This window comes from Indicator indicator, chromosome Z (assembly GCF_027791375.1).
Source record: "Indicator indicator isolate 239-I01 chromosome Z, UM_Iind_1.1, whole genome shotgun sequence".
Lineage (NCBI taxonomy): Eukaryota > Metazoa > Chordata > Aves > Piciformes > Indicatoridae > Indicator > Indicator indicator.
In genome coordinates, this window is record NC_072053.1 from 46,952,195 (window position 1) to 46,973,812 (window position 21,618).

Consider the following 21,618-nt stretch of genomic DNA (forward strand, 5'->3'; position numbering starts at 1 on the left):
TGATAGACATGGGTCAGGCCCCAACACATCACAGTGATTTCTGTCTCTTGGGAACTTCTGGGCTGACAACAGACTTTTTCCAAATATTTCACCAGTTTTTCAGGATTTTGCACTTGCTCAGGGGTGAAATCCAAGAAATTAGAGGTGACCACTGGACTAGGCACTCTGCCACTCATAATTATCCAGCCTCAGGGTGGATAATTCCAACCAGTTCCATGATTACCCTGCAACCTATATTGTTTTAATCTTAATCAGTGTATTTTTTAATTTTATGCATTTTGTCCCTGATTTTTTCCAGACACTCTTGCAAAACATTTGTTTATTCTCTTTCACTGCTTATATCCAGACATAAAACAACACAATTTTCTGTACTTTCTTTCTCTGAATCAGCCATCATAGCTATTAGTTCTTACCTTTCTGATTACATTTTCCCCACAAGTTCTTTTCTATGCTGAAGATTGAAAAAGGACATTGCAAAGCATCCTGAATATTCACAGAAAATTATTGTACTTGCATGTTTAGTATCTGAATAACCATTCAATGGGTTTATGACTTTGACATACAGTGTTTTTTTCATGGAAGTTCAAATGAGAGGACTATGAGTGGACTTGAAGTTGAACATTATTTAAGTGCTTTTTGAAAGTCACCCTTCATTTCATGCCTGCTTTTCTATCAAAGATCTAATTTAATGGGTGACATTTGCTCATCTGTCTGTGAAAGGACCCATTTCTAAACTGAACAGACTTCTCAGGAACCTGTCTCTGCTATCTACTTTATATACAAAGAATTTTTCTTGAATATAAGTGGTCCTTCAAATGAGTGTTTGCTCCTGTTTTATATGAATGCTGCTTTATTGCCCCTCTACAAGTAATACTTGTTGCAGTTATCCATTTCTTACTCTTCATTTGCAGGATTTGTTTTCACGTACTTATCTTTATTTACCTTTATTGGATTACAGTTCTCCTACCAGCAATCTTCCCATTTTAGATTGCTAATAAAATATGTTCTTTCTATAGTTTCATACATTCCCATTCACCACACATTATTTCACAAACCTTCGCTGTTTTTCGTTGCTTGGAATTTCTTTATTTTTTCTTAAACTAAAATTTTCGTTACATATAGATAATTTAAAACTAAACTCTCTGAAAATACTCACCATAGTGTTTTTCAGGTCCTTTTGCCTTTATGGCTCAAATCCATTTAGCTTTAAAAGCCCAGCCTATACATGAAAAGGACAAGTAGAAAACAAAAGCCGAGCCATTTGAGAAAGTTTTTCAAAATGGTGTTGAAAACACAAATTACAAACCCCTCAACCCTCAAACATGGAGATGGAGTTTTTCTGTATGGCTTGAACAAGTGTCTCTTAGGTATCTGAAACATTTTAGGGTGAAATTGGTTAACCCAATACCTAGGTAACGATCCTGCTTGAAAATATCTTTTATGTTCTGGAGTGATCCGTTCTCTTGAGAAGTAGCAGTTTTAACTTCTCCCTTCCTCTCACTAGTTTTTCAGATCATCCCTTTGATCACATTTATAACAGCAAATAATTTCCCCTGTTTATTTAATCACTATTTCTCTAATATGAACCCATCTTAGTTTGTCTAACAGGCAAAGTTGTAAAAACTTTAAGGAGAATTAAGGCCACCAGGAACCTACAGGAGGAAATTTTCCTACTCTTTCTCTACCACTCAGCTGGAGGTACAGAAGACTTCCCTCAGTGAAATGTCCTAGAGCGCCCAAGTTAATCCTCTACTTTGAAATGTCCCTGAAAAAATAATTCTTTGAATGAAGGATTAGTTTAAAGACATCGATTTATCAGGAAAAAACTCTCAAAAATTTGTATCAAGTTAGCTTTTAAGGGCTAACCTTTTATTATTGGTGTCTGTGCTATGTCCCATTTCAAAAAACACTCCACTCCTTTATTTATGATGCATTGAATAGGTACTATATTTGCAAGGATGAGACATTGTCATTGTCTTCTATATAATTTTGGAAAACATTTTCAGTAGAAGCAAAATATTTTGATGTGGTAGCATTATAAGTGAACCTGGAATATGTGAACGTGACTAGACCAAGTATTGTACAAGAGGGAACATAATTGTATTCATTGAAGTTTACTGTCTTTTGCAATCAAAAGCAGGGGGGAAGAAACAATTGCAGCTGCCTCGGCAGCAATGAGTCTTAAAGTTAATTAAGTTTAGGGGATACATTCAACATATGTACATTAAGGAGGGCTCTGATCACCACAAGAAATGAACAAATGTAAGGGTTTATTAACTCTTATGCAAGTCACTTTGGCATGCCATCTCATTGTAAAGGAATTGGTCAAGTAGCATGAGATATGTGGCTCTAGCACATCTTTTCTCACACTTATCTATAGGTTTCTCATCTGTTTCTAAAAATCCTGACTTTATTAGAAGAAGAATACAGACGTACTTGAATTTCCATCATTCCTGGAACCGTCACAGAATAGCTCTTCAGCGAAGACCTCTTCCATTGTTGTCAGCAGTGTTAGCAGCACAATGGTCAGAAGTGAACTTGCTTTAACTTAATCAAATGGCAAACATGACAGTGAGACCCTCCTAACAGCCTAGGAGCAAAGGGGGCAGGAGGACCTCTGACTTCTTCAGGTTTCTGTTAAAACATCAGGATTCTGCTGCTGTTTTGAACATGTTTCTTATCACATGCCTATCACATTTTTAGTGGTATTTGTTGGTGGTCACATTACGAGCCTTTACACATAACCCTTCATAAGAAGTTGTCTTGACAGATCCAGTGAAGCACTCAGGGGAGCAGTGCACAAAAGGATGAACACAGCATAGACTGGTAATGTGTAAGTAATGGTGCATATCACATGGCAACAGGTATGGGTCCATGAGGGGACCATGACAGCACAGGAGAACACAAAAACTCAAATCCAAATCAGAAAAACGAATACGTAGAATCACAGTATGTTTTGGCTTGGAAGGGACCTTTAAAGGTCATCTAGTCCTACCCTACTATGGTGAGCAGGGACGTCTTCAGCTAGATCAAGTTGATCAGAGTTCCATCCAGCATGAGACACTGCAGCAACTGGTTCCAGTGTTTCACCATACTCACTGTAAAAAATTCCTTCCTTGTAGCTAGCCTAAATCTTCCCTCTTTTATTTTAAAACTATTACCTCTTGGCCTGTCACAAAAGGCCCAGATGAATACTCTCTGGGTATTCAGCAGTTTAACATACCTGGTTTTGTCCTGTGTTCTGCTTTTTCAGTTATGCAGAAATGTAAGTGCTTGGAAAGGTATGCTACAATACAGAAAACACTGATAGCCCCTGATGAAAAGGATAAAATCCCTGCATAATGGCACAAATCCTGAAGTCACTGATGAAAGAAAAAAACCCTGCAGTAAACTTTTGTTTCAGCAAACTACATATCTAAAGCGACATACTAGCACATGGCAGCAAAAATAGCTGCTTCTTTAGTCAAAGGCTTGTCACAGTTGACTGGAAATCAAATACATACAGCTGTAAATTACGTGATACTGTTACAAATGTACTATCCTTCACTATTCTCTGCTTTCTCTACAGTAGGAATTATATTGTCACAAAATCATCAAATTACTATTGCAAAATCATCAAATTATTATTGCAAAATCAAGAAATTGTTTATGGTCCCTTATACTATCAGTACTGATGACATCAAGGTGTCTGCATTAGACAAACAAAGGATCAGAGAAATGCTCAGGAAAATATGATGAAATAAGACTGCATGTGACAACATTGATTTTAACAGAAAATTAACTTCTTGAAATTTCTAGAGATGTCATAGAAAACCCCTAAAGGACATATTTTTTTTTTATGTTGTAGAAACCATTTCAGACCACAAGCTGACATTTTTATCTTTTGCAGTGAGATCAATATTTGCTTTATAAATTATTTGGAGTGCAGCCAAAGAACCAGGAATGGACCAGAATCAGTTCTGAAGGAAAAACAGTGAACTTCTAATTTCAATGTCTATTTCTTTCATTGGTAAACTTTCCATTGTCACTGAACACTCTTGAATGTCACTGTAAAGTTTTTGCTTTTTCAAGATGCATAGTAGAACACACTGATCAGTCCAGGCAATTACGACATTCAACTCTTTATTGTGGAATTGCAGATCTGTCAAGACAGCTTTAGTTGAAAGAAAATGAAGAAGCAAATAAAGAAATTTCTTGCTTATTTGCTGTCATTAACAAAGAAATTTGGTAAATGGTGCTAATAATATATGGATATTGCTTCTAAAATTACTTTTGCTTGAATGCAAGTAAAATCTAAATTCATGTTTCCTAGGCCAAAACACTAGGGAATAATAGAGCATGAAATTATTCACAAGCACAGCAAATCTCTACTTTGCTTCTGCAAAAAGAATCTGGCAATACGAAATATTATGCAATCCTCTCTGGAATGTATCAAAACTGAAAGACCGTGGGCATATTGTGTAGTGCCTCTATGGAGGCAATCCCCTTGAACCAGTATGTCCTTTCATTACTATTGCAGTCTTTTTGCTATGAAGTGGTATGTCCAGTTCTTGCAAGAAACCTAGGATTATTCCTCATTTGATTGGGGTGTCTTTTTGCAATGGAAAGTAAGTCTTAGGGAAACTATTTGCTACTTAAATGGCACTGCTCTAAGCAAAAGCTGGGTGAACACATTACAGTGATGAGAGTTGAGCAGTTACCATATTTGTAAGATCCTTACTTTTCTTTCTCCAGATTAAAAGCCAGAAGCAATATGGGATCCAAACAAAACAAATCCTGGCTAGGTCTTAGATGACTGGCCCCACAGAAGAAAGTCTGAAAACCACCGTCCCAAGACAGGGAAGTGTGTGATGGGAAGTGTTTATGCAAAGAATAGGATATTTCTCTCATCTCCATATGAAAATCCTGACCTGTGATGCTTAAAAACAACAGATATTTTTCACGACCTTGGACTATGCACTTTTACACTGATGAAGGTAATGATGACTTCCTCTCTTTGGGGAACTAAACCCAGTATCAGCGATACACCTTGTTAGAAATTCTTGACTCCCTGGTCAGTTTGTCCGTCCTGTTAGATGTCTTTGCCCCTTTCCCATGCCAACCCCATTAAATTAAGCTTTCTGGCAAAATTTCTTTTCAAATAACTACATTTTACTACATAAATTTCAGTTAAGCATACACATAAGTTACACATAATTTCAGTTAAGCATTGCATACTTCTTCCTTTCCTGTCATAAGGTTTCTGAACCAACGGCTATCATGCTAACGAGGCAAGAAGATGTGGACAAGGTTGTGGTTTGCCTGCACAATGTCTCTAGGATGACTGTGGAGATGAATCAAAGATTTTATCTTAATAAATCTATGCATGTTTAATTTTTGAAAATCATTTCTTATAAGGATTTCTTCAGGTTATGTATAAATTTCCCTTCACCAATTTTGCAAGTTATTCTATGGATCTATCAGCTCTCCACTCATCTATTTATATCTTTGTGCCACTGGCTGCAGTTAGCAAGTTCAGAGTAAATTTATCCCTTTCAAGTCAAATGCAGTGCTGCTTAATGAACTGTCAGCAAGGCATGCAAAGAACATTGCAACCGTTTGACCTATCTAGAGAGTGTGTATTTCATTCCCATTATATATAAATATATAAGGCCAAGCTGTTAGAAGTGAGTACAAAACTTACTGTCCTCCTGCTGAGGTCTCCCTGATTACTTTCCTGCTGTTGTCATATGTCAATGCATCAGAGTTCACAAAACACAGAATCGTTAGAGTTGAAAAGGACTCAAAGGAGTTCACAAAACACAGAATCGTTAGGGTTGAAAAGGACTCAAAGGATCATCTAGTTCCAACCCACGTGCCAGGGACACCTTCCACTAGATCACCTTGCTCAGAGCCACATCCAGCCTGGTCTTAAAAACATCCAGTTGACTAAGTGTTTGTTTCAAGGAAGCCGACCTCTGACTTTTGTTTGGAAAATAACAAACTTTCTGTCTTACAAAAGAGAAATACTTTGATTACCCTCAAAATAGTACTCTTTCATTCCCTTCTTTGAGTCAGACATAGGCCATAACCTATGCCCCCTCCTTAGAGGAGCTCTCTAGCATAGGAAAATAAATTACAAAGCGTCAAGTGTCCAGTATGAATCTGATCTGATCATCAACTACTTGCATGGTTTCTGTGTTCTATAATAAACAAATCCTGCATCGTGACTTGACTTAAACACAGTGTATTTGCGTGTTCTCTCAATTACTTATTTCTTTTGGTGCCTCAAATCAGATACCAATCACAGAGCATAGGGTTACTCTACTGTTGCTGCTAAGTCGTACTAGTGAAACTCATGTTGGATTCTTTTTGTGAAAGATTTCCAGTTATCTATTTATCCAGCAGGATAGCTAACAGGATCAGTACCATTTTGTTGAATTTTAAAGGGATACAAACATCGCCTTTTTGTAACAGCTTCAAGTGGTTGATTTGCTCCTCAGCACACATAATACATTTTTTTTCCTTCAAAGGTATTATGCTATGCTTGTGTTTCAATGTATTTTCTTTTAAACAAGGCATATTTTAAATGTGATTTCCCTTTGTATTATCAATGGGGCTCATAAAGCTGCAAGACTGCCTCTTAGCCTTTGTAGGGGCACAGAAAAGAACTAAGACAGGAGAAAAAATGCATGCAGTGAACATCACCTGTATGACAAACTGTCATACGACATACACAACAGAATCTCGAATTAGTGCTCTTACCACAAAATTGCATGTTGTAGGAAGCATTCATGCCATTTCATAGAATCATAGAACGGTTTGGGTTGGAAGGCACTTTAGTCTAGTTCCCATTGCCCTGCCATGGGCAGGGACACCTTCCACTAGATAAGGTTGCTTGAGGCCTCATCCAGCCTGGCATTGGACTACTCCAGGGAGGGGGCTTCCACAACTTCCCTGGGCAACCTTTTTCTGTGTCTCATCGCCCTCTCTGTAAAGAATTTATTCCTAATATCCAGTCTAAACCTACCCTCTGTCAGATTGAAGCCATTTCCCCTCATCCTGTCACTACAAGCCCTTGTAAAAGTCTCTCTCCAGCTTTCTTGCAGGCCCTCTTCATCTTCTGGAAGGTTGTTATAAGGTCTCCTCTGAGCCTTCTCTTCTCCAGGATGAACATCCCCAGCTCTTGTAGCCTGTCCCCATAGGGGAGGTGCTCCAGTCAACTGATCATCTCCGTGGCCCTCGTCTGGACTTGTTCCAGAAGCTTGATGTCTTTATGCTGTGGGCACCAGAACTGGACGCAATACTCCAGCACAGTAGAGCTCCTTCTTCTTGCTGGTTGCACTTCTCCTGATGTAGCCACTCACAACTCCCAACACAAACTGCAACTCTACTTGGAGGAAGCCAGAGAACACTCTGCGTATTGCTGCTGTCTCTGAGGGCAGCTGTGACTGGGCTGGGTTTGCCTGAGCTTCCTTCTGCAGTGAAGGTAAAAGCAGAGATGATTTCTGGTTGAGTAGAAGGCTCTGACTTGATCTGACTCACCTTTAAGGAAGCCTCTTTAATTTTGTGTCTTTCAGGGAGCACTGTGAGCATGGGACATTCTGAGAATAAATATTTAGAAGCTGAAAAACTTGGCCAAGGTTAAGTCCAATGACAGTTTCTTCTAGAAGTCATTTGTAAAAGTCAGTGGTTACTTAGAGCTGTGCAGTCTTTCCAAAGATACTTGTCAGATGAAGATGGCAGTCAGAATAAACATGTGTGTGAGGCAGATGATTGCAGTCACTGTGAGAACATGGCCATTGCCCTCAAAACCTTTTGGCAGTCCTTGGGGTGAGGTGCTTCTCAACAACTAGTGTAAAAAGAGATGGCTAATCTCTGGACTAAAAGGGGTATTTGAGCTGATTTCCTCCAGCTCTTAGTACAACCTGAATACTGCACACCCTTCTTGCAGAGGAGTGAGTATGCTTCTATAAGCAGCTCATGACTGTGATGCTGCAGGTCAGTTTAGTGTGAAAGGGAAAGATCCCATAGAAAAAAAAATAATCACAAAGGCAATCAGAGAAGATGATTTGGAAGAACCAGATTGTTGCACCAGTCTTTTTTCTTCTTGTTCCTTCAGCTGCTGGCTGAAGGAGTGGATGAGCACAGGTGCTTTATAAAGACTGCAGGCAGCAGAGATTTCCTGTCTGGGCTTGCTTTCCCTCACAGGCACTAAACCACTTCTTTCTCTGCTGTTGTGTTCCTAGGGGCTATGGAGCTGTTTATCATCCTGTTGAAATCACTGCAGAAGTCCCAAAGATTCTGCAGGTCTTCAGTGCTTTCCCTTGAGGTGCGCAGTAGGGCTTGCAGGTCACCACTAACCCTTTCCTGCAAAAGCTGTTCCTCTGAAACATAGACCAGTGTCAGGTGGCAAAATCCATCATCTGCTCTCTTCAGCTTCTAAGTGAAAGCTCTTTTAGAGCAAGGTGGTTCTTTGTTCAGTAACTAAACACTTACACTGGGCCATCTGCTTTGCAACAACCACTGCACAGTGGTGTTGAGCAATACCTGAAAAAGTGCCTGCAAATTCTAGAGGGGAGGTCCTGGTCTCCCTGGGATCAGCAAGAACCTGGTGTTGTCTGTGCTTACACTGATAATGGCATCTTAGCATTCATTTCCTTTTTCAAGCCAGAATGTTGGGCTAGTTGCAAACCTTATGCCTAGAGAAACAGGAATGAGAGCAGAGGGGTGGTATCTTCTGTGCCATGTTGAGAGCAGGATCAGGCAGAGGAAGCATAGGGACAGAAAAGAGGCAGGTTTTAAACAGACACAGGCCACACCTCTCTCTCCCACACACCACCACCCCTGAGAAGGTGCAAGTTGGGTAGGAGGGATCTTCTGGGACCCCAAAAATGTATTTGTAGGACTCCTTGGCTTAAGCTGTGCTGGAAGGTAGAGAGGGAGGTAGGGCTGAGCCTGGAGGCACAAGGCAGGCAGATATGTGCTCAGTAAGGAGGCTGAGATGAAAAGCTCAAGCGGAGCTGCCTGGGGGAAGTGGGGACTGGGCAGTGGAGCCAGGATGAGGCAGAGGAAGGAGCACTGCAATGGTTGAGAGCAAAAGTGATCACACTAGCAATAAACAGACAAGGTGGTACCTTTGAGAGTTGCTTGTTGGGGCTACAGATTCAGATTTCTGATCTATCATGTCTGGCTGTCAACAAAGACATTTGAATCTCATGGTGGGTTTCTCATTCACTGCAGGGCTGTGCTTCATAACTGCTCTAAGCTAGAGTTAAGAAATAAAGTCCATTTGAGTAGAACCTAGGTTCAGAGTGTGTTGCTAGAGATTTATGGTTGAACATTTCTACAGATTTTACAAGACCAAATATCCATGGCCTAGCCTCTTGTAACTAGCACCCAAGGCAGCAGAAAAATAGGGTGCTCTTATTGTACTCTGTCATTTTTGCTGTTCTCACTTTTGTTGCTTTCACCCTTTCCCTGGAACATGCCTGTACTGCATTGCTTACCTGTAAAAGCAAACATACTGGTGGCAGAATTAAATTTAACTGCAAAACAAACAAACAAAACCCCAAACAAAACAAAACCAAAAAACACAACAAAACCCCCTAGTCTTCAGCATGGAAGGATATGCACAGCCTTCCACCCAAAATGGATTGCTAGCTTCTGACAAATGACTAACATGCTCTTTCAAACCTGCTGCAGAGCCTACCCATAAAATTTTTGTCATGCAACCTCCCACTTGAAAGTGATCCACTTTATGCTGAAGGAAGGGGTTTTTGTGTTTTGGCAAATCAGAGTTTCGTATGCATGGAGGTAGCACATCCGGTGCAGCAGCAGCCAATCTGCCTGTGCTTTCAGGGGACAGTTTGTAACAATGGACATTTCTCTTCCAAAAGCTCCTAGGCCTTCCTTTAGAAGGTCATTACTCCTCTGCTAGCATTAGAGCATCAAGCTATGCCTCTTGAGAGCACAATATTTTGGCATTGTTCACAATTCATCTAGTAATTAAATCTTTTAGAGCCATTAGCTTTCTTCTATGATGGAATCAGGTCCTTAATTTTTACCCTCATGTTTCTTTTTCATCTGTCAGTGTCTAAAGGGCATGGATTTCCTTCATTCCAAAGGGATCACTTACAGAGACAATCAAAGCTGTAACATCTTGCTTGGAATGGATGGGTCTCTCAAACTGAATTCTTGGTTAAGGGCAACATTCCCAGGATGTGATGTGGGACTGTTTTTGACTGACTGCCAGTTACCCAGAAATGATGACTGTGGTAATGCCTTGAACACTTCTGCAAGCTGAGAGTGCAGTTCCAGCATACAGAGAACTATAGAAAGGAAAAAGTTGTGGAGCGTGGTTTTAGTTTGGGCAACTCCTTCCACGGAAAGGGAGGGACCAGATAAATCTTCAAATGAATAAAGGCCCCTGCATGGAACTTGAAGGGTTTGGAAAGTGGCCAGTTCAATGTTTCCTTGGCTGCTGTACTGAGTAACCAGTTCATGGCTGCTTCTTCAGGTAGGTTCTTCCAGATGTTCTCAGACCAAGATGGATATAATAAGACTTGTTTTTCTTCTCAGCTGATTTTGGTTTTTGTGCTCAGCTCACCCCCACTGGATGGCTTCAGAAATGGTGAAGGAAGAGCCATATGGCCCCAAGGTGGACGTCTGGTCTCTTGGCATAACTACAATAGAGATGGACAAAGGAGAATGTCCATACACCTATGAAAACTGTAGCATGGTAAGGCACAAATCAGTAGATAACATTGTTTTTCTAATTGGTCCCACCTTTTGTCTCCCAGGAGACAAAAATCTCACTCACATCAGAGTGAACTGGTCCACCAAGGCCTGCTTCTAAGCATGTCATTGGAGCACACTAGTAGAACTTGTACACAGCATGGTCACATTTACAGAACATTAGAGAAGTGGCACATAGCCAGTTCAGAAGTGTGCCATGCCTGACATTTCTCCTGTGGTGTTGAACTCTCTTGTAGCTGAAGAATTACCCAGTGTCAAGTTTGTCGAACTGGGGAACTTTTAGGAAAGGCCTTTCAACCATTTCTCCATGCAAAAGAATCTTTGTAAACTCACAGCAGTGCCCATGGCTTAGTCACAACTTACTGCAGGGAGTAAACTACTCATTGCTCTGATTAGACCGCTGAAAGCTTTTCTTGTACACGCGAAGTGAAGCTGATCTGGAACTGTGGGACTGCTGAAAGGTATAGTTGCAGGTGGCTGCTGTGTGTCAGTTTGTCTTCTCTTTGTAGTTTATTTGGGAGAGTTTCTTCTCTCTGTTAAAAGTGAGATTCCAAATATTTCTGTGCCTTTATCCCAGGAACAAGTCCATCAAATACTTTGATCTGTATCCAGAAGAGAGCAAACCATTGAACAGTCTTTGCACTATGGAAGTCAAATATACTTTTGATGATGTAGTTCATACTCACTGGATCAGCCAATGCAGTCACCGTCAAGGCAAGATCATATTGATGTTGGAATAGCCGTGGCTGCATTGAGGGGGATTATTTGTTGGTCTAGAAATATTTTCTCTATGCCAGGGAAGAAACTGCCACTGGAGGCTGGACCTGAAAGAATAGAGAGGTGTCTACAGGAGCATTTGTGGGTAGGATAGAAGCAGATGAAATCTTGTGCTTCTTTTTTATCTAGATGGGTCATCTGATTGCTGCGAATCGGACACTAAAGCTGCAGAACCCTGCTGAACTATCTGCTGTCCTTTTCAACTTTCTTCACTGCTGTCTGGAGGTGGATGTGGATAGGCGATCTGCCAAGGGTCTTCTGTAGGTAGAACGCAAAGCATCTGCAAGAGCAACAGCTGCGCTATGGAAGGGTTTCCTCATCACCTAAACTTGAACTTTGGATCCTCAAATGTAATAATATCAGGCAGTCTTCTCCCACTGGAATGCAGAGCTGAGCCCATCATGTGTCTCCCTGTTCTTGCCTTGCTGATGAAAATCTCTATCTCAGTGTCCATCAGAACAGCAACCGGACACTCCTGGGATAAACATTCCCTAAAAGTTTTGGATTCCCTGAGGAATGGATTATGCCCCTTAGCCTTTCTGACAACTAAAATAGCCCATGTCTTTAGAAATGTGAACCTAACAAACTGTTTTGTGTTTTCTGAAAGGAACAAGGCTCTGGCACAGCAACAGCATTCTCTGAGGTCTGGCAGAGCCAAAATCCCAGTTAGCTGAGAAGACTTTGAGAAATGGATTGATGGGGGACCATGGACCTATGCTTGCAATGCCTGTGATAGCAAGGGACTAGATATGAAGGCACAAGTGCAGGTGGTCCCCTCAGTCCTCTTTGGACATATTGCTGGTAACCAAAGGAGCACTCCTTGAGACTGTGTGAACCTGGATTTGGACAGTAATGGTTCACTTCTTTTTCTTCTGGACAGCATCCATTTGTGACAACGGCATGGCCAGCCTCCAGTCCAATTCTGCTGACTGCTGCAGCAAAGGAAGCAACAAATGGTGTCCAATAGTGCCTGAGGCCAGAGTTCTGCTGTGTTATCTTGGAGTAGAACTGAGAAGGAATATCTGATAAAGCCTCAGCTCTGGTGTTGGTGCTGCAGAATAGATGTAGAAGTCAACAAACCAGTGGTCACAGTCCTGGTAGGAAAATGGAGAACAGCTCAGTCTCTCCATTAATAAAATAAGATGATTTCTGTTCTTCCTGCATTCTGGTTCCTTTCTTTGTTTTGAAGATGAAACGGGGGTTAAGACAGACAGGTGAGACCAGAAATGCTTTGCTACCTCAAACACTTTCAAGGTAAAGCAAATTCAGCAGGAAGAATCCCTTCCTTCTCATCCTCTGAACAAGCTGCACGTTCCCTTGTCAACTGTTAGTTGTTTCGCCAGGATGGAAAGTCCCTTTTGTGATTTATTCTTGCTATGGTTTGGGAAGCTGACAAAGATGTTAAACAGCACTGGTCCCAGTATTGACCCCTGAGGGTTGCCATTTGCTCTGGTCTCCATATAGATACTGAGCAATTCTCTGAGTGTGACCATCCAACCAATTCTTTATCCAGTGAATGATCCATTCCTCAAGTCCATGTTTTTCCAATTTCATGACTAGGATGTCATGTGGAACCGTGTCAAACATTTTACACAAGTTCAGGTGGCTGACATCAGTTGTTCTTCCCTTATCTACTGATGCTGTAACTCATCATAAGAGGCCACCAAGTTTGTCAGGGTTATCTGTGGCTTAGATTCCATCTGTCTCTAGTTACTAGAAACATTAAATACATTTATGAGAAGAACATTTTAAAAATTGCATTATCCTTTTTATTTTTTGCTGCTAATTCCTTGAATTGATATAATGCAAAATTTTGGGAAGGAACTGAATAAAAAGAAAACCTTTTTAATACTTTTTTAAGCTCAATTTTAATTAAAGTAAAGCATCTAAGGAGCATAATTTCTTTTCTTCCATCATCAAAACATGGGTTACATTTATCTCTGTGCGACACTATACTTTTAAGTGCAGTAAATGCTATTGTGCTTTTATTAAAAGAACTTTTATGTCTCTTGCACATAGCTGGCAAGAGTTGTTTCTGCCACTTTGTGTGACAGACTTGTTTAGACAAGCAACATGTCCAGAAATTTTAAGTACCTAGTGCAAATCCTAATATGTCTTATATCTTTTCTGCAACACATGAACTACGGGAAAGTTAAGGTCTTTCTATAATATTGCCCTTAATACTAAATCCCAGTTTATTAATCTGATAATGGATCTTTCCTTGATTTTTTTTTTTTCTCCTCCTGTCTTAACATAGTCTAAGCATGCTATTGTAGGAAATCAGGGACACTCGGAAGAGACGAAATTAGAAATCCATACAAAGAGTAAGGAGCAGAACTATTCAAAACCTGCCTGGATGCATTCCTGTGTGATCTGGTATAGGTGATCCTGCTCTGGCAGGGGTATTGGACAAGATGATCTTTCGAGGTCTCTTTTAACCCCTAATATTCTGTGATTCAGTGACTGAAGTATACTGAATTATATAGCAAAGGACTTATGCAGCTCCTGGTAAAGCCTCTCATTTATTTCTCTGGATTTGAACTAGTTTTCAAAACCTTCATAAATCAGCAATTATTTCTGCCAGTCCTTTAGCTTTTGGAGTAGATGTTGAAAAGGGAAATCGTGAATTCTCACATTTGTTCAAAATACTTGTTTTATGTTTTTACTGTGATGCAACTTGTGATGAACTTTCCACTGCTAAACAGGCAAAACCAATGACTGATATTTTAAAATTACTTGGGGAAAAGATCTTTTTCCCTTAAAAAAAGAAAAGACTTCTTCGTCAACATAAAATTTTCATCTGATGTAAAGGAAAAATATTTTATGGAGCAGACCCCTGTGGGAAATACATACTGGCAAAAATGCTACCAAAAAACTACTTAGCACTGTAATCCTCAGGGGAAGATACACTTAGATGTGTCTTTTAATAGTAACTTTGCTCTGAAGAGAAAGAGCACACTTTACCCAACATCTGTCACTACTTCTCGCAACTGATCTCTTAATCACAAGATATTTGTTACAGAATGGCTGCAAGGTTTAAAGCAACATAAATCTTCTCACATGTCCTTTTACAGTACCACTGTGTGCAGACCAAAACAAAATCCATTTAGGAGGGGCATGTCCTGCCTGACCAACCCGATCTCCTTTTATGACCTGGCTGGTGAATGTGGGGAAGGCTGTGGATGTAGTCTACTTGGACTTCATCAAGGCCTTTGACACCGTCCCCCATAGCAAACTCCTGGCCAAGCTGTCAGCCCATGGCTTGGACAGGAGCACTCTGTGTGGGTTAGGAACTGGCTGGAGGGCTGGGCCCAGAGAGTGGTGGTGAATGGTGCCACATCCAGCTGGCAGCCTGTCACTAGTGGTGTCCCCCAGGGATCAGTGCTGGGCCCAGTACTGTTCAATATCTTTATTGATGATCTGGATGAGGGGATTGAGTCCATCATCAATAAATTTGCAGATGATGCCAAGCTGGGGGCAAGTGTTGATCTGTTAGAGGGTGGGAGGGCTTTGCAGAGGGACCTTAGCAGGCTGGACAGGTGGGCAGAGTCCAAGGGCATGAGATTTAACACATCTAAATGCCAGGTTCTACACATTGGCCACAACAACCCCATGCAACACTACAGGCTGGCAACAGAGTGGCTGGAGAGCAGCCAGGAAGGGACCTGGGGGCACTGGTTGACAGTGGGCTGAACATGAGTCAGCAGTGTGCCCAGGTGGCCATGAAGGCCAATGGCATCCTGGCCTGTATCAGGAATAGTGTGGCCAGCAGGAGCAGGGAAGTCATTCTGCCCCTGTACTCAGCATTGGTTAGGCCACACCTTGAGTACTGTGTCCAGTTCTGGGTCCCTCAGTTCAAGAGAGATGTTGAATTGCTTGAATGTGTCCAGAGAAGATCAACAAAGCTGGCAAGAGGTCTGGCGCACAAGCACTATGAGGAGAGGCTGAGGGAGCTGGGGTTGTTTAGCCTGGAGAAGAGGAAGCTCAGGGGAGACCACATCGCTGTCTACAACTACCTGAAGGATGATTGCAGCCAGGTGGGGGTTGGTCTCTTCTCCCAGGCACGCAGTGACAGAATGAGAGGACACAGTCTCAAGCTGCACCAGGGGAGGTTTAGGCTGGATGTTAGGAAGAAATTCATCACAGAAAGAGTGATTGGCCATTGGAATGGGCTGCCAGGGCAGGTGGTGGAATCACTGTCCCTGGAAGTGTTTAAAACAAGATTGGATGAGGCACTTAGTGCCATGGCTTAGTTGATTAGATGGTGTTGGGTGATAGGTTGGACTTGATGATCTCAAAGGTCTTTTCCAACCTGGTTGATTCTGTGATTCTGTGATTCCTATCCTCCCTTCCCCACCAAGGTATACTACAGAAAAAAATCACAAGAAAACCAGGACATGCCTTACAAATAGTAGCACACCACACTAAGAGAAGATGGTGACACAGGGGTTTCTGTTGCTTCCTCTCTGTAGGAGTTCTGGTATCTTTTGATATCTTTGTTTTCCAGTACAGGCTTACTGTGTTCTTAAGATGATTTTATCTTTCTTTTTTTTTTTCTTTTCTGTTTTACCTTTTTAATACAGTTTCTCTCAAAGCTTGAGCTCCAGATGTTTTATTATTGTCGTTCTTGAATTGTTCACATTTGCTTTATGCCCATGTGTGATGGCTTTAAGACTGTCTTTTAAATTTTTCTTCACAAAGTTCAAGCAGATTGTAAAGCTGTGTGTTTCTAGCCCCTTGATTCCCTTTGTCTGGAGGCTGGATTATCAGTTGCTTGGCAGGGATGGCTCTAGACATGTGGCAAGGGTGCTGCTCCATGGCAATCCACAGTTTTGGAAGCCATGTTTTGTCAACAAACCCTGACAGCCCTCATTCACTTCAGTAGTGTTCTAGGACCCCACAAGCATCTTGAAAGATAAATGAACGAGATGATCTGTTGTCCTAACTGCCAAACCCTCCCTGTATCCCAGGTCACACTGCTCTGCTTCCTCGGTCTTTCTGTGGTGAAGACTAGAGTGCTGCATACTCAGCTCTCCTAAGCTAAAACCTTTTCCTTTCATAGTTTGGAGTCACCCAGTTGTCATATCACTACACCCAGATTTTTTGTGTGGTTACAGAAGTTCACCTCAAGCACAGCAGGCCTTACACTGCAAAGTATTGCAGGGCCACCAGCATTGTAAAGCTACTGAGAAATGAGGTGATTGGCACTCTACTGTGCTTCTAATCAGACACAGCAAGAGGAACATGTATCCAGGAGTCCTCTGCCTCCTGTATAGTCTACCAGAATCATCAGAAGTTACTTACAATGAAAAGCAAGTCCATTTTCTCTTTTGAAATGCTTAGGAAAATCCACTCTCCAAAAGAAGATACCAGAATTCTCATTATCACTATAAAGCTGCAGAAAATTATGATGAAAAGACTTGCTGTCGTCTTCTCAAATATGTAAAATGAATGCAGTAAAGAAACCACATTGATACAGCTGAAAATATTTATCACTGGCAGAAATTAGGGTCACTTCAATAAAATGATAATGGTAAAAAAATATCATTCCTTAAACAGAAATCTCCTTCCACTTTGGAAGCTTGCAGTTTTTTTTCATATAGAGGAAGTTGGGCCTTGATGGTTTGTTTTCTTATTTAATCTAAAGTTTGTGTATTACTAGAATTCAGTGAATTTTTTTGTTTTTTTTGGTCAGAACTACCACCTTCAAGAACATAATTTAATTAAAATAAAAAAAATTCCTTGGTATGTACTGGCTTCTACAAAAAATAAGACTTTGAGAATATCAATTATTACTGTTCCTCATTTTCTTGGAAAATATTAAAATCATAACATTTCAAACATAATAATTGTGATTTTGTAACATTAATAAGCTGTCATTAACTGCCACATTCAAATATTCAAATTTAAAGTGTTTGATGATTAACATTCATAGTAAGGTCAAAGTTTGTCAGTTCTAGAAAAATGACTGAATTCTGCTACCTCAGACAAAGGGATTGACATGAGGTTGGAGCTGGTTTTGCTATGCCAGGGAAACAGAATGGGTGGGAGTAGGGATGACTGCTGTTGCATGGCATCCCCAGCTGCTGTCCCAGTTGTAGCAGCAGTCAAACTGGCTTTTTGTGTTTGGGAAAGCCAAAGTGAGCAGCAGCTCATATCTCTTCATCTCCACTACCTGTTGCTTCAGGAAGTAGATTTTATGCCCTTACTCTGGTTGAATGACTTTTTGACATTTCAGTTTCTCAGTGGTTAGTTAAAGAAAGAGTCAGTATCACTGGATGATAACATTTCTATTTTTCTTTGTTTTGTGGGGTTTTTTTGTCTGTTTGTTTTGGTTTTAGTGTGAAGTATGCATAATTTTCCAGACAAATTCTAAGCATCCTTCCAAAGAAGACAACATCTGTAGATGGAAGATGGGAAGAAATAGTTAGATCTTTCATTATATAGAGAGTTATACAGAATATACTGTTGGTTCTAGAATCTTTGAGGAACATTTATCGTCTGATATATCTCATGTGCCAATAATTCATCATGTGAGATTTAGCATTTGTATATTATTTTTATTAGTCAGCAGCCTCTGGAAAAAGTGATAACAAACAATATCTATTGATGACTTGTTCTTTGAATACTTTCTTGAGAATTATGAGGAATGTAGTCACCTCAACATTTTTTCTGTCAATAGGCAACAGAGTTTAGTTCAGTATAAACCTAGGGAACATTTTCTAGTTAAATTATCTATTTGCGCCAAAGATGCCAGGCTGAATTTTGAACAGAGGGCACCTAAGTGTTCATGACATACTTTAGTTGATATACTTGATATGAAAAAGGAAAGGCGCTGTTAGCAGAGAGTCTGAGATCTGTTGGAGACCAAAACATGCTTTTACTGGTTATTGAAGTCCACATGAATCTCGTATTTCCTCCTTTTTTACTGATAGATGTGTTCTCAGAAACCACTGGGAGTGGAAACGAGTCCCTTTGTTTCTTATTGCCAAAGCTGGCTTATCTGGGTCCTTTCTGATATTTTGCTCTTTTTAAAATGGATAATTTTCTCCTTTTGTCTACAGATGTACTGTTAATTGGGATTCTATTTGTGGAAAAAAATCATTTTTATCTAAATCCAAGTAAAAGCAATTAATATCAAGAATATTTATATTTCAGTGGGATTCAAAACCATGTTCTTGAATGGTTTCTTTTCAGTACAATAGTAAAAGTCTTCCAGAAAACAGCAATATTCTGAAAAAATAAACAACAGTAAAACCCCCACAACCTCATGAAACAAAGAAATGATACCTTCCATTTAAACCATAATTTGATGCCACAATATTTATCTCTCATTTTGGGGGGACAAAGAAAATGCACCACTCTCATCTCCCATTGGTGAGAACCTATTACTGCATATGTCTGATGTTGCTGCTTTATACAGGTCCTTAGTATTGCTCCAGACCCTTTACCACGCCACCTTTGTTCATGAAGCCCAGTGCAGAAAGGATTGTTCTACCTGATACGGCCTTTTAAACTGGCACCTGACCTTTAAATATATCTGGAAGTGATGATGAGTCCAAGAGTTTCAGACACAAGTATGCGACTGAAGGGCACATCAAACTCTTGCAAGGAATTCTATGAAAAATTATGCTTGCAGTTCTTCAGCAAAAAAAAGGAAGAAATGTGAAGTGTAAGGAGAGAACTGCCAAGTAAAATACTTCCTGGTTTACAGATGAGTGGGTTTGGGTTGGTTTGTTTGTTTGTTTGTTTGTTTGTTTTGTCTGACGGTCCTGGAGGGTGTCCTGATGTGACAAATCTTAAAACATGCCCTAACACAGACAATGGTCTAAGAACCTGTGAATTTGCAAAGCTGGAAATTTCCTGCAGTCCGGTTGGTCCAGGTAAATGTTTAGCACATGTAACTAGCTTTGTAACACACTTGTGAACTGTGTGTGCCCCTGGCCATGTTTGGACATGCCCCATTCTATAGGTTAAGCTATCAGGTTTCTCTGTTACCAGAGGACATTAATTTTCTTCATACAGTATTTAAACCAGCTGAGATGGTGACAGTTTGCCTTTTTCTCACCGAGAAAGCCACAAGAGCCAAATGTTGCTGAAGTTGCAGCTGAAGAGCTTGCCCTACCAGGCAAATTACACAGGGGCCTTGCATTGCTGCAGCTTGAAGCAACCACAGCTCTGAAAGCACTATGCTGGAGCACAGGAGAGGAGAGAGGACCCTTAGCCCTCTCTGACCCAAGAACCACTTGAATTATAGTTACAGTGTCTGGAAAGATACTGGAGAAAATAGCAAGCCGTGAGTGTCTAGCTAATTTGCTATAGAATCCCTCTTGTGGGAAATTGCGTATCATGGCACCTGAATTTCCAGTTTGAATCACTGTATTGAAAATTGTCTAATTTTTGCTTAAATCACTAAACTGTCTTCATATTCCTTGTATGTGGAATGTATTACCCACAACCAGATAACGGAAACTGTAAACACACTTTGTAAATAAGTCATGGCAGTATCTGAAGATACCACCACTGGAAATACTAAATATAAAATATAAATACAATTTATTACACTGACAGAAATGCTGGGGAAATATATATATACTACAGCTTCTTCCTATAGTTTAGCATATGTTTTCCGTATAGTAAAATATAAAATCACAGAGTGTTAGGGGTTGGAAGGGACCTGAAGAGATCATTGAGTCCAGCCCCCCTGCCAAAGCAGAATCACCTAGAGCAAGCTGCACAGGAATGCATCCAGGTGGGTTATGAAAGTTTCTAGAGAAGGAGATTCCACAACTTCTCTGAGAAGCCTGTTCAAGTGCTCTGTTACCTTCACCATAAATGTCTCCTTGTGTTGAGGTGGAAGCTGCTTTGTTGTAGCTTGTACCTGTTGTTTGTTGTCCTATCACTGGGCGCCATTGAAAGAGACCGGCACCTTCATCTTGACACCCACCCCTCAGATATTTATAGGTGTTTATAAGATCCCCTCTCAGCCTTCCCTTCTCAAGACTAAACAGACCCAGGTCTCTCAGTCTTTCTTCATAGGAAAGGTGTTCAAGTATCCCACTCATCCTTGTAGTTCTCCATTGGACTCTATCCAGCAGATCCCTGTCTCACTTGAGTTGAGGAGTCCAAAACTGGACACATTATTTCAGGTATGGTCTCACCAGGGTGGAGCAGAGGGGATGAGAACCTTTACTCCTTGGCAGAGAAAAAGATTTTAAGACTTGCCTTTTTTCAAAAACAAACCCAACCATGTAATTTCCTTTAATACTTCCCTAGCTGAATCTGAATCAAATGCACTTTAACTTGTTTAATATACAGTTGACTAGGTTGTGTGTTGTCTGAGATTGAACGTTTCCCTACATCAGGGTGCTGCTTAAAACAGTAACGAGTTTTTCTGTCTAAAATACTGCAACTTGCTAATACTTGCTTTATGTTAGTCTGATTTATCTACATTGTTTGAAGTCACTGCAGTTTCAGTAAAAATGTTCATGTCATACTGAGCACTGAGTTTAAACTATCTAGATTGCCTTCTTACAATGAATCACATGGAAAGGATGAGGAGTAATAGTTACAAGTTACTCCCAGGGAGAATCCTATTGGACACAAGTGGAACATGTTTCACAGTGAGAGTAATCAGGCATCAGAATAATCTCCCTGGAGAAGCAGTGGACTGTCCAGCTTTGGACATTTTTTAGATTCATCTGGACAGGGTACTGGGCCATCCTGTTTAGGCTGTGTTTTTGCCAAGAAAGTTTGGACCCTTCCAATGTGGCATTCTATAATTTTATAATCCTATGATTCTATGTTTGTGCAGCAATCAGATCACAGACATTGTTCATGACTCCCACTTTTGGAGAGCTGTCAGCACTTTCAGGGCATATAAAGGTTACAAGATTCAGTTCCACTCTATCCATATATGAAATTTTAGTTTGTTTCACTTGAATCAGGAGCTTTCTTTATGCTATGGTATCATACATGAGGAAAGGATGGACAAACTGGCTGAAATATTGACCAGATTCTGTCTTCTCAGTGACACATCTCATGGAATGCTAAGAACTCGTTTAGATACTGCACAGTGTCACTGTGACATCTGAAGTTATGCTT